This window comes from Dipodomys ordii, unplaced genomic scaffold (genome assembly GCF_000151885.1).
Source record: "Dipodomys ordii isolate 6190 unplaced genomic scaffold, Dord_2.0 Scaffold153, whole genome shotgun sequence".
Taxonomy (NCBI): Eukaryota; Metazoa; Chordata; class Mammalia; order Rodentia; family Heteromyidae; genus Dipodomys; species Dipodomys ordii.
The window spans coordinates 187,252-203,213 of NW_012267369.1; the positions used below are offsets into that span (position 1 = coordinate 187,252).

At 44.0% G+C, this 15,962-nt stretch overlaps 1 protein-coding gene across 1 annotated transcript in view; it reads left to right on the forward strand.

Annotated features, from left to right (window-relative positions):
• The window catches only part of Chchd6 (coiled-coil-helix-coiled-coil-helix domain containing 6), a 219,521-nt gene that overhangs the window by 452 nt on the left and 203,107 nt on the right, over positions 1-15,962 (forward strand). The window lies entirely within an intron of this gene.

The window sequence follows — 15,962 nt, forward strand, 5'->3', positions numbered from 1 at the left end:
CCGGAGCGTCTGCCGCCCGCCGTCCTCGTGGAGTCCCGGCCGGGCCAGGGGTCCGGAGGCTCGGCGTGTCTCCGGCCGGGAAGAGGCCACGCCGGGCCTCAGTGTCCAGCCTTCTCGACACGGCCTTCCAGGAGGAGTGGAGGCCGCGGAGGCCGCGGGTCGGGAGGCCGCCAGCGTCCGAGGGAAGCGCAGCTCGGGTCGGCTTAGCGTTTACGTTTTGCGAGTTTGTTCCGCGCCCGCGCCTGTCCCCAGTGTGCGCGTCGCGTTCTGTGTACCGGGCGCCGCCTGCCGAGGCCGCCTGCGCGCGGGAGCGCCCTGCCCTCCGCCGCACGCAGGAATTGCGCCTGAGGTCCTGGGCCGCGCGTCCCTGCCGAAGCCCTCCACGTGGACCCGCAGCCGCGCTCTTGAGAAAGCCTCCTCTCCAGGCTATGCAAGGCTGCCCAGGTGCCCGCTGACCTCTCTGACCACATCCCAGGCCAGTCCCCTTGCCTCCCCATCTCCACTTGTCTGTTCGCTCCTCCCAGGAGTTCTTTCTTGACTTCTCTAGAAGATGCCAAGCAATCTCTATTTACCGTGCACCGCTCCATTCCTCTTCTCGGTTTCCACCTTGTCACTCCCCACACCTTACATGTTTCCCCCCCATCCAAGCACCAAACAGACTTGACCCTACTTAGCTTCCAAGACCAGGTGTGTTCAGGTCAGAATGGGCCTTAGACAGATTCTATGTCCCTGACCACGAAAGTCCAAAATAGCGTCCACCTGGCTGACAGTTTTATTTCCATTGCACCCGTCTCGTTTTAAAACTTGCGCTGATAAGTTGTTTTTCCATTAGTGTAAGTTCTTGAGACAGGCTCTTGTGTGACAGGTGAGACTATCCCCAAAATGCAAGAGAATAATAAAAGCAGCTCATAATTTTGAGTGTGGTGGCAGCTGTGCGTTGCCCTTTACAGACAGTATTTCATTTAATTTTCTACAGACCTCTGAGAGAACTATTCTACCATCTCATTTCTTGAGTAAGGAGATCTGAGGTACTGAGCCAGAAGTCACATCCGAGATCACATAGGTGACAAGTGGGGAGAACCAGGATTGAAGAAGTCACATCTGAGATCACATAGGTGACCACTGGGGAGAACCAGGATTGAAGTAGGTCTTTCCAGACCTTGCTGTTGAACTCCCAACAGTTTATAGTTCCTCCTACACTGCGTGTGGAACGCTGTGAGTGCTGTGTCAATAGTTGTTGAATGATTAAATGCATATACCCAGTAAACAGACCAATTTAAAAGAAATGCCCAGTGGATTGTAGAATTAAGTAGGGAAGTAGTTCAGGAAAAAGCTCAGTTAGGGGCTGGGAAGGTGGCTCAGTGGTAGAGCACTTGCCTTGTATGCATGGACCCTGGGTTTGATTCCTCAGCACCATGTAAGCAAAAAGAAAAAAGCCAGAAGTGGCGCTGTGGCACAAGTGGTAGAGTGCTAGCCTTGAGCTGAAGAGCTGAGGGACAGTGCCCAGGCCCAGAGTTCAGGCCCCACGATTGGACCCCCCCCCAAAAAAAAAACGAAAGAAAGAAAAGGCTTAGTTAATGTGGACTTGGGTAAACAGCTTTTTTTTTTTTTGGTCTTAGTTGCCACCTTAAAAAATTAGTTAATGTGGGGACTGGTGGCTCACATATATAATCCTGGCTACTCAGGAAGTTGAGATCTTGATTAAAAGCTAGCCCAGGCAGAAAAGTCTGTGAAATTCTTATCACGCTACCCACCAAAAAGCCAGAAGTGGAAGTGTGGCTCTTACTAGGTTCTTACTTCGTTCTTACTAGGTGGTCTAGAGTCCTGTTAACTTAGCTGTGACAAGTAAATGGGAAGGAAAGAAGGAACCTCAGTGATTGTGTCCTCTTCTAGTTGGGCAGGCTGATCAGAGAGAATAAGTGTCCTGTCCAGGGCACGTGGGGAGAGGTGCTTAGTTTCATTTGAAAGAGAAAGATAGAAGAAAGGATGGGATAGTAATGAGTGCTTTTTGTTACTCCGTGTTCACTTTATCTTTAGGCAAGTGAGTAAAGATCAGGAAAAAAAAGATCGATCAACAAAGCAGTTATGGAAGAGAACAGATGAGAAGTTAATACATTAACCTAGTAAGAGATTCTTAAAGAATATCTGCCCTGGCTCCTTCAGAGAAAATAAAGTATTCCTAGAGACCACTTGTATTTATTCCCCAGGTCTTAGAAAGTGCTCTGGTTCCTTTAAAATGAAAGGTTAGGGAGGGCCTTGCTCATGTGCATGCTTATTTGCATATATTTACATATAAAGTCTTAAGCCCTAATTTTTTGGAAGGAAAAAGAAATTTAATGCAAAGTGCTACTTTTTAGAACAAGCATGCGTGAAATACATAAAGATAATTTTAACCAGTTCATTTACCCTCATCCTCGAATAAGAATAGACAAACTTGGGGCTGGGAAGGTGGCTCAGTGGTAGGGTGCTTGCCTTGCATGCATGAGGCCCTGGGTTCGATTCCTCAGTACCACATAAGCAAAAAGAAGCTGGAAAGTGGTGCTGTGGCTCAAGTGGTAGAGCGCTAGCCTTGAGCTGAAGAGCTGAGGGACAGCGCCCAGGCCCAGAGTTCAGGCCCCACGACCGGACCCCCAAAAAAAACAAACCAAGAATAGACAAACTTATGGCAATAGTATCTTCTGTATGTCTATTTTTTTTCTCCATCCCATGTAAAAAAGTCATCTAATAATTCAACCAAAGTTGGTTGCTTGTTGACATCCAGACTTCTCACAGTTCTCCAACTTCTTCCCTATGCTAGTTACTCAGCTTCCTATTCCACTGCCTTGGTAAACCTATTTCCTTATCCTTGTCCCCAAGCTCATTATCTAGACTAGATAAGCCTTACTATTATTTAGTGCTCCTTTGAGAATAGCTCTGGGCCACTGGGGAGTGGAAAGTCCAGAGGATATAGTTAGATACGCAAGAGAATCCCACAACATCGCACAACCAGAGAGAGGCTACAATCTCAGGAAATATTTGCTGCCAGTATATTACTTACCAGACATGCCTTGCCTTACAGAGACGAAGAACAAAGGCCAACTGTCTGCCATCTGGAGGATTCAGGTGTGTAGAGGAAAAGATAGAAAGGAAAGACAAAGAGACAGCAGAGTGAAAGCTGCAAGTTCCGAGAAAATAGCACAAAGGCAAATGCCTGTTTGGGGAGATGACTCTGGTGGTATGATCTGAACCAGTCTTGTGGATGGTGCATAGTGACTTGGCTGGGCACTGTGCCTGGTGCATTATTTCAGATATTGCACATGCTAACCTTGAGAGACACCAGAATCCCCCTCTTAGAGGTAAAATGTCATCCCCATCTCATAAGTGAGGAGGTAGGTTCAGTGAGCTGAGTGTGTTAGTAAAAGATCTGGAAAGCCAGGTTCAAAGTTAGATGCTTGACAGGCATAGGGATGAGGATGTTTGAGAAGGTTGTGGGCCACCGGGAGCTGGGCCCCGGATGCCAGGAAACGCTGTGAATATGTTTTCCTGGAGGCCACATTGAAGTTCTCATATCAGGAGAAGAGTATTTAAAGATATAAAAAACAAAAAAAATACTATTAATACGATTTTTAGTATTCTTTGACATGGAAACACAGTCTCAATTTCTTGTCCATCCAAAGACATTTCATAATTGTGCATAATGCAGTCCCTTTTTATTTAGAACAAATTCAAAGGCCATGTATAGAAAGTTTTCATTATTTCTTTCATTACTTCTTTCCATTGGCTTTTGCCACCAATACAATGGGATGGAACAGATTGGATCCCTCTTCTGAAAGGCCACCCTGGCCTCCTCCCTAGTCAAGTTTTCTCTTTTATTGATCCTGCCTCGATATATTTTAATTTTCTCTAGCCTCTAGATGTTAAATCTTTGTTTTTTTGTTTTTGTTGGTCATGAGGCTTGAACTCTGGGCCTGGGCGCCTGCTCTGAGCTCTTCAACTTAAGGCTAGCTTGTGCTACCACTTGAGTCACAGTCTTCACTTCTAGTTTCTGGTGGTTTATTGGAGATAAGAGTCTCACTGTCTTGCCTGCCCAGGCTGGCTTTGAACCATGATCCTCAGATCTCAGCCTCCTGAGTAGCTAGGATTATAGCCATTGGCACCTGGATGGATGTTAAATCTTTTACTGATGCCTGCCTCTCTCTCTTTCTTTCTCTCTTTCTCTTCTTTCGTTGGTCATTGGGCTTGAACTTTGGGCTTGGGCACAGCTTTTCAGCTCAAGGCGAGCACTCTACCGCTTGAGCCACAGCACCACTTCTGGTTTTCTAGTGGTTTATTGGAGATAAGAGTCTCATGGACTTTCCTGCCCAGGCTGACTTTGAACTGTGATCCTCGGATCTCAGCCTCCTGAGTAGCTAGGATCACAGACGTGAGCCACCGGTGCCTGGCTGATGCCTTTTTCTGACTTGCTAACTTGCCTGCTTTTGCTTATAGTCATGTGCCTGGGGTTTTATTTCTGGTTTGTGGAGATACAGAAATGTGTTTATAGGGGCTGGGAAGGTGGATCAGTGGTAGAGCACTTGCCTTGCATGCCTAAGGCCCTGGGTTCGATTCCTCAGCACCACATAAGCAAAAAGAAAAAAGCCGGAAGTGGCGCTGAGGCTCAAGTGGTAGAGCGCTAGCCTTGAGCTGAAGAGCTGAGGGACAGCGCCCAGGCCCAGAGTTCAGGTCCCACGACTGGACCCCCCCAAAAAAAACAAAAAACAAGAAATGTGTTTATAATTTGCCATGTTTGGTAAGTTTTATTTTTTTTTTGCCGTGGGGCCTGAACTCTGGGTCTGGGAGCTGGCCCTCAGCTCTTCAGCTCAAGGCTAGTGCTCTGCCACTTGAGCCACAGTGCTACTTCCTGCTTTTTCTGTTTATGTGGTGCTGAGAAATCGAACCCAGGGCCTCATGCATGTAAGGCAAGCACTCTAACACTGGGCCACCTTCCCAGCCCTTGCTAAGTTTTTTATTGGGTGTTTCTGACTTCTTTTTTAAAAACAAAAACAAAAAATCTTTACTGAGATGTATTATATATCACAAATACTTCTCATTTCAAATATTGTGTGTGCATGTGTTGGGGGGGAGTGTCCTGGGGCTTGAACTAGAAGCTGGGTGCTGCCCCTGAGCATTTTTGCCCAAGGCTAGTGCTCTACCACTTGAGCCAAAGCTCTGCTTCTAACATTTTAGTGCTTAATTGGAGATAAGAGTCTCAGGGACTTTTCCTGCTTGGGCTGGATTCAAACCATGATCCTCAGACCTCAGCCTCCTGAGTACTTAAGATTACAGGCATGAACTACCTTCTTTGACTTAGTGAAAATATTTTTTATGGTGCTAGGGCTTGAACCCAGGGCCTTGTCCATTCTAAGCCACATATCAGCTCTGCTTAATATTTTCAAAATTGGTGGTTTTATAGGAGTTTGTAGTCTGTTCCTTTTCATTGCTGAGTAGTACCCTATTGTATGGGTTATATAGAACATTTTGTGTGTTCAGTCCTCAATGGATTTGAATTGTTTCCAGTTTTCAGCTATTTTGAATGCTACTAGGATTGTTTGTTGCAAGTTTTTTTTTTTAATATGTCTTTATTTCTCAAGGATAGACTTGCTGGGCCACTTTGTTTATGAATTGGGTTTAATTTTTTAAGAAACTGCCAAGTTGGATATAGTGGTACATATCTGTAATTTTAGCACTCAGAGGGCCCAACCAGGAGAATCATCATTTAAGGCCAACCAGGGCTATATGAGACCCTGTCTAAAAAGAAAAGACAAAACAAAACAACCTTGCCAAGTTGTTTTTTAAAGTGGTTGTATTCTTTTCCATTTTCACCAGCAAATATGAGAGTTTGGGTTCACATAACCTCTCCAACACTTGCTATTGTCTTGTCTTTTTGATTATAGCAATTCTAGTAGCTGTGAAATGGTATGTCATTGTGGTTTGAATTTGCATTTGTCTAATAACTAATGCTGTTGAGAATCTTTTCATGTGCTCATTTTCTATCCATATTTGTTTTTTTTTTGTGAAATGTACTCATATCTTTACCATTTTAATTGGATTATTTGTCTTTTTTTAAAATCATTATTCCTTTGTGCTGGATATAAACTCTTTGTTCTGTTCTGATTTGCAGGTCTGCTCTGATTTGCTGCTATTTTTTCCAGTATGTAGCTTGTGTTTTCATTTTCATAATAGAGTCTTTGAACTGCAAATGTTTAGTGATTTTGATAAAGTTTATTCTTTTCAAATTTGATTGTGCTTTTGATATTGTATAATATTTGCCTAACCTGAGGTCATGGAACTTTCCTCCTGTTTTTTTTTTCCCTAAAAGTTTTATAGTTTTTGCTTTTATATTTACGTTTATTGGTATGTTTTGAGGTGACTTTAGTATATGTTGTAAGGTCTGGCTGTAAGTCAGAGCTGCACAAAAGTCCTCTTTCAGGGGCCCGATAGTAAATCCATCAAAACACCAGAAGGTCTGTGTCATGAGTACTCAGTTTTGACATTTTTGGTGAAAGTACCACAGACAATATGTTAACGAGTGGGTATAGCTGCGTTTCAGTAAAAAATGATTTACCAAATCAAGTGATGAGTTGAACTTGGCTCAAGTACTGGAGTGTGCTGAAAATTTTGTTTTGCATGACCTATCTTATTTTTCACAATCCATTTGTTGAAAAGCCTATTTTTCCCCATTGAATTACTTTGGAATTTTCGTGAAAAATCCATTCAGTATAAACCTAAAGTTTATTTCTGGACTTTGAATTCAGTTCCATTGATCTCTATGTCTGTCCTTCTGCCAACACCATGTTTTTATGATTATTATTGCTTTGTACTCTCAAAACTGGGAAGTATGACTTCCTTCAACTTTATTCATTTTCAATATTGTTTTAGCTGTTTTGAGTCCTTTGTGTTTCTGCATACATCTTAGGATCAATTTATCAACTTCTACAAAACACCTGTTGGGACTTTTTTTGGGGTGGTGGTGGACAGGCTAGTCCTGGGGCTTAACCTCTGGGGTTATGTGCTGTTCCTGAGCTTCTTTTTGCTCAAGGCATGAGCTTTGCCACTTGAGTCACAGTGCCACTTCTGGCTTTTTTGAGTAGTTTATTGGAGATAAGAGTGTCATGGATTTTCCTGCCTGGGCTGGCTTTGAACTGCAATCCTCAAATCTCAGCTTCCTGATGAGTAGCTAGGATTACAGGTGTGAGCTACTGGTGTCCAGCTCTTGCTGGAATTTTGTAATCAATCTATAGATTGCTTTGGGGAAGAATTGCCATTTTAACAATATGGAATCTTCAGTCTGCGAAAATATATTTTTTCCATGATGTATCTCAGCAGCATTTTATATTTCTAGTGAAACAAGTTTACACTTTCTGAAAATATTCCCAAGTGTCCTTTTTTACATTGTTATGAACAATTTTTTTTTTTTTTTTGGTTGTGGGGCTTAAACTCTGGGTCTGAGAGCTGTCCTTGAGCTCTTCAGCTCAAAGCGAGCACTCTATCACTTGAGCTACAGCATCACTTCTAGTTTTCTGGTGGTTAATTGGAGATAAGAGTCTCATGGACTTTCCTTCCCGGGCTGACTTTGAACTGTGATCCTCAGATCTCAGCCTCCTGAGAAGCTAGGATGACAGATGTGAGCCACTGACGCGTGGCATTGTTTTTTAAATTAATTTTTTATTTTATTTTATTTTTTATGTGGAACTAAGGAATCAAACCCAGGGCCTCATGCATGCTAGGCAAGCACTCTACCACTAAGCCATATTCCCTGTCCACAAAATTGTTTTTTAAAATTAATTTTTGAATTTTAGATTGCTAGTATGTAGAAATAGAGTTTATTTTTGCATATTGATCTCGTGTTTTGCAACCTTACTACAGATTCTTGTTCTTTTCATTATTAATTCCTTAGGATATTAGGTAGGATCATACTATCTGCCAGTAAAGGCAGTTTTACTTCCATTCCACTCTGGATTCTCTCTCTCTCTCTCTTTTTTAACTTGTCTTATTGCACTGGCTACATTCCACAGCACACTGTTTAATAGAAGCTATGGAAATTATTTTCTTGCCTGAACTTAGGGAGAGATCATTGCATCTTTTCATGAATAATATGTGAACTGTAGGCTTATGTATATATCCTGTTCACATTAATGATTTTATTAGTCTCTGTCACCCTGTTCTTTTCAGACTTTGATCCTATTTTTCTTTAGTAAGTTCTAAGAGAGCAAAGATTTTTTTTTAAGTTAGAATGGCTAGTTAGTTATGTGACTTTTGAGTTCATGTTGACTTACGAATTAACAGTTCTCCTTGTCAAGTTGGCAATCTGACAGCTGTGAAGGAGGAATTACTAGGACTTGTTTCATATGTATGTAGCAGTTTCTTTTCTACTGTACTGTTACCCAGCAGCATTTCTGAGCTTGAATCTTTGAATGTCTCAGCATTAATAGCAATGATCTGTATGGTAGTTTATATTACTACTTTTTCCTGTTCTTTCTCTCTGTTTTGTTTTTGCTAGATGTTAACCTACATATCTGGGATCCTCTCCAATCCATAATAATCTTCTTTTTGTTTGCATCCTTCATCTTAAGTTGACTTGGTTAAAGTAAATGTGTAAACAAAAAATATTGATGCTTTAGAGAGATAGATGTGATATGTCCTCCATGTATGTATTTAGCATATATACCTTGAAGGATTAGATCACAAGTCTTCTCCAATCTTCAGCCTTACCGTGCTGCTTGGTTTACCATTTGAGTGAGTGTAATTTGACAGAGTCACAACAGGAAATGCCAGCTTGGGAAGCCAAGAAACAGCCAGCCAGCACCTCTCTTGCTTTCCAATGAATGGAGTCTGAGTTTGAATTTCAAGTCCAACAAACTGCCTGAGCATACACTGTGTGCCAGTCCCTGGGCTTGGTGCTTTCACACACGCTCCCCCAACATGTCACACCTTGGGCTTCGGGTTGAGATATTAGGAAACAGGGAAACAGAATAAATACTTCAGGGTTCTCTATCTTTTCTCCTCAGTTGCTGAGACAGGATAGTATGAAGGCTCAGACTTGCTCTTGGTGTCCTCCATTCTCATATCCAGGGAGTTCCTAAATTCAGTGGTGTTTTATAGTGGAGGACTATACACAGTCATGTGCCCCTGGGGGTATTTTGAGTAACCCTCAGGGGTTTGTTTGAATATCAGTGTAACCCTGTAACAAAATTTAAACAGTGTAAGAGTTGCAGTGATTTCTTTTTTTTTTTTTTGTCGGTCATGGGGCTTGAACTCTGGGCCTGGGCGCTGTCCCTCAGCTCTTCAGCTCAAGGCGAGCGCTCTACCACTTGAGCTACAGCGCCACTTCTGGTTTTCTGGTGGTTTATTGGAGATAGGAGTCTCACGGTCTTTCCTGCCCGGACTGGCTTTGAACCTCGATCCTCAGATCTCAGCCTCCTGAGTAGCTAGGATTACAGGCGTGAGCCACCAGCGCCCGGCTGAGTTGCAGTGATTTCTAACTTGCCATCTGACTTTACGATGTCCTCCTCCTACAAGATGAAATTCCATTGCAGTGATCCTTAACTGTATAATTATAATTACCTTTTACACATCTTCATAAAAGTTAAATCTATAAAACAGCATAAATGTGGGCTGGGTGCTGGTGGGTTACACCTGTAATCCTAACTACTCAGGAGGCAGAGATCTTAGGATTGTGGTTCAAAGCTATCCAGGGCAGGAAAGGCTATGAGATTCATCTCCAATTAACCACTTAAAACTGGAGATGGAGCTCAAAGTGGTTAACCACTAGCTTTGGGCAAAAAAGCACAGCACCCAGGCCCTGAATTCAAGCCCCATGACTGACACACATACAAAAAAAACAAGAGGTAAAACAAAATCCAAACCAGCATAAATGTAAAGGTGGTGAATTTTTACTTTGACTGAGCTCATCTCTGTTTCCTCTGGGAAGTGAAGGTGCTGCTGTGGGACACAGTGTTGCTTGCTTTTCCATTTTTTGGAGGAAGGTCTCTGTAGAGCCCCACCCCCCTGCCCCATGTCTATAGAATCTTGAAAAGTTTTCCTTGTTCATCCTCTTGTCGCTTCTGTGCAGTTTGTCCCCTTGCCCCCATTCTCTCATCTTCATTCATGAGCTGATGGCATCTAGATTCTAAGTAGCTAAGCCTGAGCTGTCTGAATTCCCCTGGTCATCTCTTCCATGCCCCATGTCGTCTTGTGGGTGTATCTGTCCCCTCTGCACCACTCCTCTGCCTCTTCTGCAACGGCCTCTTCTTCATGTGGGGAGTGGCTCTACCATCTAGTCCCTGTCTGGGAAAATGGGCAGTCCACATTTTTCTGCTTTTAGTGACAGTCTTGAGCTTTACCTTCCAACAGTTTCTTCCAACAGTTTCCCTCTTTGTCTTTACTACTCTTTATCTCAGTTCAGGCCCACACTGTCTTCCTATCACCATCTGACAAATTGTTCTTTATTCTAATAGGCTTGCTTTTCACCAAGCTGTAAGTCCTGATGCTACAAGGGTAAGCTTTTTTTTTTTTTTGGCAAAGGTCATAAAATTCAGACACTTAAAAGGGAGGTTTGTAGGGGGAAAGAATGTCTCTTTCCCACTCTGCTCATTTATCCTGCTCCCAAAGCCCCATTTAGCTGCTTGTTAGAGGCTAATCAGAATTCACCCTTATGTATTCGGCTCAGGGCTTCCCCTTGCATACAGGTAAAAGACCTGTTGCAGAATCCGCCTCACGAGATACTGGCTCTCCATGTGCTGGTGTCCCTTTCTGTCTCCAGAAACAGGGGCAGAAATGTCCCAGCAGGAGACCCTTGGTCTTGACCTTTTCTAGGCTGCTTCATGTTTCTGTGTCTGGAACTTCATTTTCCTTTGTCTGTGCAGTTACCTCTCCTTCGTTAACTGGCTAAATCCCCCTTCTCTGAGGACCACATTCTGTTTTTTTGCCTCTTTAAGAACCTTCTGTAGATCTGCTACCTACATTAAGTACTATGAGTCAGGCCAAATGATCTCTTCCTCAGCTACTCCTTCTGGCTCTGAGCAGGAACCATATCCTACTTGTGTTTCTGCCCCTGACACCTGGCTCAGAGCCTGCTATAAATTAGTCGGTTGCTAGATAGTATTTTAAACCAGTGGCTGGTCCTCCCTCCCACATTATGAATCCAGAAACCATGGTATTAATAGATTTGAATTAATTGCCACTATTTAAACATTGAGAGGCTTTATATAAATGTGATTTTTTTTTTTTGCTTTTTTTGAAAAAAACAAAACATTCAAAGTCTGGTCTCTTCCCATATGGTAGCACTTTCCTGGAGCTTCAAGGTGCTGCCCTCTTTTGGTGGCCCTGTGGGTTCACCTCTCAGCACCACAGTGCCCTTGCGCTACTTTTTCTGTCTTTACCAGGTTTCCATTTCTGTCACCTTCGTGGCTTCTGTGGATACTTGTGCTTGTATGCCTGAAGTGCAAGGTCTCCAGGACTCTTCTTATTTTGACATTCTGGAATTTAAATCTTGTGAGCAGCCGGTGCGTCTAATTTCAGCTCATCGAAAACTAAAGGACTAGGAACAAAATCTCCAAGGCAACAATCCTAGGCAAGGAGAGGAAGAATCTTTTTAGAATCACGGAGTTGGGCAGGAACTTACAGGGATTGAGGTGTCTGGGCATCAGGATCCTGACTGATTGAGACTCCAAACAAACTTGATCTTGTAGAAGTTGGCACACTGGCCCTTGCTTGGTGTGGGCGGACCGTCCTCTCCTCCTTTCCCACAGGAGCCGCAGGCCTGGCATGGGGGTGAGCAGGGAACAGCATTCATCTCTTTCTAGTAGCCTAGTGCTTGGTACAGTACATACTGCTGAGTGGTACTGAGTGGAAGGAGTGTGGGTGTGAAGACCTGGCTGAGCTGCTGATGTGCCTTGCAGCATCAGACAGTCTTCTGTGCACCATCCTTCTCCATTCATGGTGTGATGATGGCGATACTGTTCCAGCCCATGAATGAGCTGATACCCCACCTGCGACCTTAGAGGACTTCTTTGTTGTGCCTGGTCAGTAACATTGTGTGAGCTGGTTTTGATCTCAGTAGGCTTAACTAGGTTGACTTTCTGGACCATAAAACAATCAGGCCAGCTTTCAGGTAACTTGAGTTTCTCCACATTCCTGTCTTCACATGTGCAGGTGTCACTGTTAAGCACCAGAATTTGGATTTGAGTCTTAGTTCTACTACATACAGCATCTGTGACTGTTGAGCTTCCCGACTGTTTTCTTCATCTATGAAAGGGTGATGTGTAGACAGTGCATTTAGCCTGGAGCCTGGCATGCAGAGTGTGCTCAAGGAATACCAGTCAAAGTTGTTTCTATCATTAGCTTTAAATAGGCACCCTTCCCCTGTGCCAGCTGTGAGCTTCATTGCCTCCTTCTGGAGAGTGGGGAAATTACATCCTTTCTCCCTTCTCAGTTCCCTAACACCAGGGATTCCCTCATTTTTTTTTTTCCAGATGCAACCTCTTGCAGCTTCCTGAGCAATCTATTTGCCTGTGGAACATAGATACTTGGATGCATTTAGAAGACATCACGTGTGCGCGCGCCGCACGCACACACACACACACACACACACACACACACACACATACACACACACACACACACACACACACACACACACACACACACACCAGTTCTTGGCTCACTAATGACACCTCCTTCTTTCCAGCAAGCCAGGCTCAGAGCCTTGGTATCATCTTTTCTCTCATCTATTACTTTAAGATTTTTTTTTCTTTTTGCAAAATGCATCTTATTTTTAAATGCCAGCTGTTCACAATTTTTCATGATTCTTTTCAGACTCTTTTCAAGCCTGTATATACAAGCATACTCTTTCCTATTTTGTTGCACAAATGAGATCATATTGCACTTAGTATTCTGTGAATTGGCTTTTTTGCTTGTTTCATGCATTCAGACAGATGCCAGCTCTTAAACAATTGTCTTAGTGTCTTTGTGTCCCTTCCCTCCCCTTCAGTCCTACAGTTGGTACATTTTTCATTTCTCTTATTCCCGATTTGCACTCTTGTGTTACTTACTTTTTTTCTCAGCCCCTTTTTCTCTTTTGCCTGACTGTCCTGTGCAAAGAGAAAATCTTGGTGGGGCATCTTCTCTGAAGCTTCAGTGCCTCCCAACTCATTGCAGCATAAATTCTAGACTCCTTGTCATTCAAGGCCTCTAGTAGAATTCATCAACCCTTTATAGCTTTCTTTCTTCATTTGCCTGTGTACCTGCCAGACTGAATCTTTTTTTTTTTTTTGTCGGCCGTGGGGCTTGAACTCTGGGCCTGGGTGCTGTCCCTCAGCTCTTCAACTCAAGGCGAGCGCTCTACCACTGAGCTACAGCGCCACTTCCGGTTTTCTGGTGGTTTATTAGAGATAGGAGTCTCACGGTCTTTCCTGCCCGGGCTGGCTTTGAACCGCGATCCTCAGATCTCAGCCTCCTGAGTAGCTAGGATGACAGGCGCAAGCCACCAGCGCCCGGCCAGACTGAATCTTATGAGTTGTCCATGTACTCTCCCTGCTGTGCCTTCCTTTAATCATGCTGTTCCCTGTTCTGGAATGCCACCCTCTGCCCCACTCTATCTTACAAAATGCATCCCATCTCTTTCCTCCCCTCCCCTCCTCTCCCCGGGCAGATAGATTGAGCTCAGGGAAGGGGAGTAAATAGTCCTTTGAGGCTTCACTCAAGTATCTTCTGGCTAGAATTTCGGGTTCCATGTGGAGATTGCTGGGGCACTATAGCTGTGCCGCTCTTAACTGACTCTTCTGTAGCATACGTTCTGTGTCTGTTTTATATGCCCCATTAGACAATAAGTTCTGGGTATGATAGTTGTCATATCTTAACATACCTGTTGTAGTTTGGGCAAGTATTCCCCCAAAAGCCATGTCCTGAAGGCACTGTTAGGAGGTGATGTAACCTTTAGGAAGTGGTACTTAGTGGAAGGAATTGAGGTCATTGCAAGCATGCCTTTGAAAGGGATATTGGGACCCTGTCCCCCTTTTTTTCTCTTTTTTGGGGGGGGTCCGGTCATGGGGCCTGAACTCTGGGCCTGGGCACTGTCTCTCAGCTCTTCAGCTCAAGGCTAGCGCTCTACCACTTGAGCCACAGCGCCATTTCTGGCTTTTTTCTTTTTGCTTATGTGGTGCTGAGGAATCGAACCCAGGGCCTCATGCATGCAAGGCAAGCGCTCTACCACTGAGCCACCTTCCCAGCCCCCCTTTTTTCCTCTTTGCTTTCCAGCTTCCATGGAAGTGATAAGCCTCTGCCATGTGCTCCTGCTGTGGCTTGCTATGCCACCTCAGGACCAAGATAAACCGGTCCTTCTTTAAAGCTGAATATTCAGATAATTTGTTATAGCAATGGAAACCAGGCAAGCATGGTGCTCTGCCGAATGAATACAATGCTATATTTAGCCCTTTCATAAATATTTAATTTTCCTGTGCCAGTACTGAGGCTTGAACTCAGGGCCTGGGTGCTGTCCTTGAGTCTTTTTGCTTTACCACTTGAGCAACAGCTCCACACTCTGGCTTTTTTTTTTTTTAATATTGTGGTGGCTAATTGGAGATAAGAGTCTCACAGTCTTTCCTGTCTTTACTGGCTTCAAACTGCAATCCTCAGATCTCAGCCTCCTGAGTAGCTAGTATATAGGTGTGAGCCACCAGCACCTGACAGTGAATATTATTTAACACATATTTGTACATTTTCAATGGACCAGAGACTTTGTAGAAATGAAGATGTAGTCAGAGCAACAGGGAAGCCTTGGCTGCCATGGATGGCAGGAGTGATAGCAAATAGTGAAGTGCATATTGTGTCAGATAGCAGTACGTGCTGTGAAGAGAGGCCAAGCAGAGTAATGAGGAGAGAGAGCAGTGGTAGAGGGACGGTCAGCATTCCAGTCAGGAGCCAAGGCAATGTGTCGTGTTCAGCTTATGACTGAGTCTAGTGTGGACTCCAGTGATGTCCCTTATCTGTCTTGCTACTCTCCTTCTACTGCCACAGCTTCCGTGGGGGTTGTTCTAGCCCCTGAGTGTGGCTTAGCAAATGTATCTCGCCTTGCTGTTGGTGTTGGGGAGGTACTCTGTGATCCTCAGAACAGACTAGCACAGCAGTGAAGTTGTGGGCAGCAGTGTTGGGGCTGAGGAGCACTCTTTCTTTCTGGTTTCATTTGGAAAGCAGGTGTGATGGTGTGAGGATTCAAGGGGAGGGCTTTACTGAGTGAGCACTGAGTGTTTTACCTATAGTGTAGTAATGCCAGTACTACTACTTCAGTGTAGTAGTAGTATGTTACAGTTTATCTCAATTGTATTGCATCAGATAAATACTGTTCATTCCTATCATTGTTCTTATGTTAAGTTTTTGATAATACCCACCTGTGTTTGTTAAAGCAGTACCCTTCTTTTCCAGCCTTTTAGTCATGAGGTGGTCTTATGATTTACTCATGCACCTAGCCTCTAGCCCTTTCTTTGGGAGCTTGGCTTTGGGTGAGGGTGGTGTATGGGTATGGTCATAGGGATTTCCAGAAGCCTTGGTTGGGGTGGAAGTGGTCAGGCCTCTGTGCATATATGACTTAGTTTGGGATACAGCTCCTCCTTGGCTTGTCCTTGCCTCTGACTTTTGCTGTCTGGGGCTGCCCTTTTCTTCATGTCTTTCATATATGATCAGGATTCTTCAGGATAGGGCTGTGGACTAGAGTGAAAAGGAAAAAGAGACTTTTCTTGGCCTTTACTTTGTTGCTGGAGACTTGTGCCAACCAAGCATTCTATGGGGTAGCACAGAAGAGTTGTTTCCCGGCTACCTTCTGTTACTCATGGGTTGGGGGCAGATCCAGGTTTGAGCCATAGGATGTCAGACTTGGAAGGGAGTTTAGAAAGAATTTGCCCAGTTTAATTTTGTACATAATATGGACAGTAAGGGAAGAGATTTGCTCA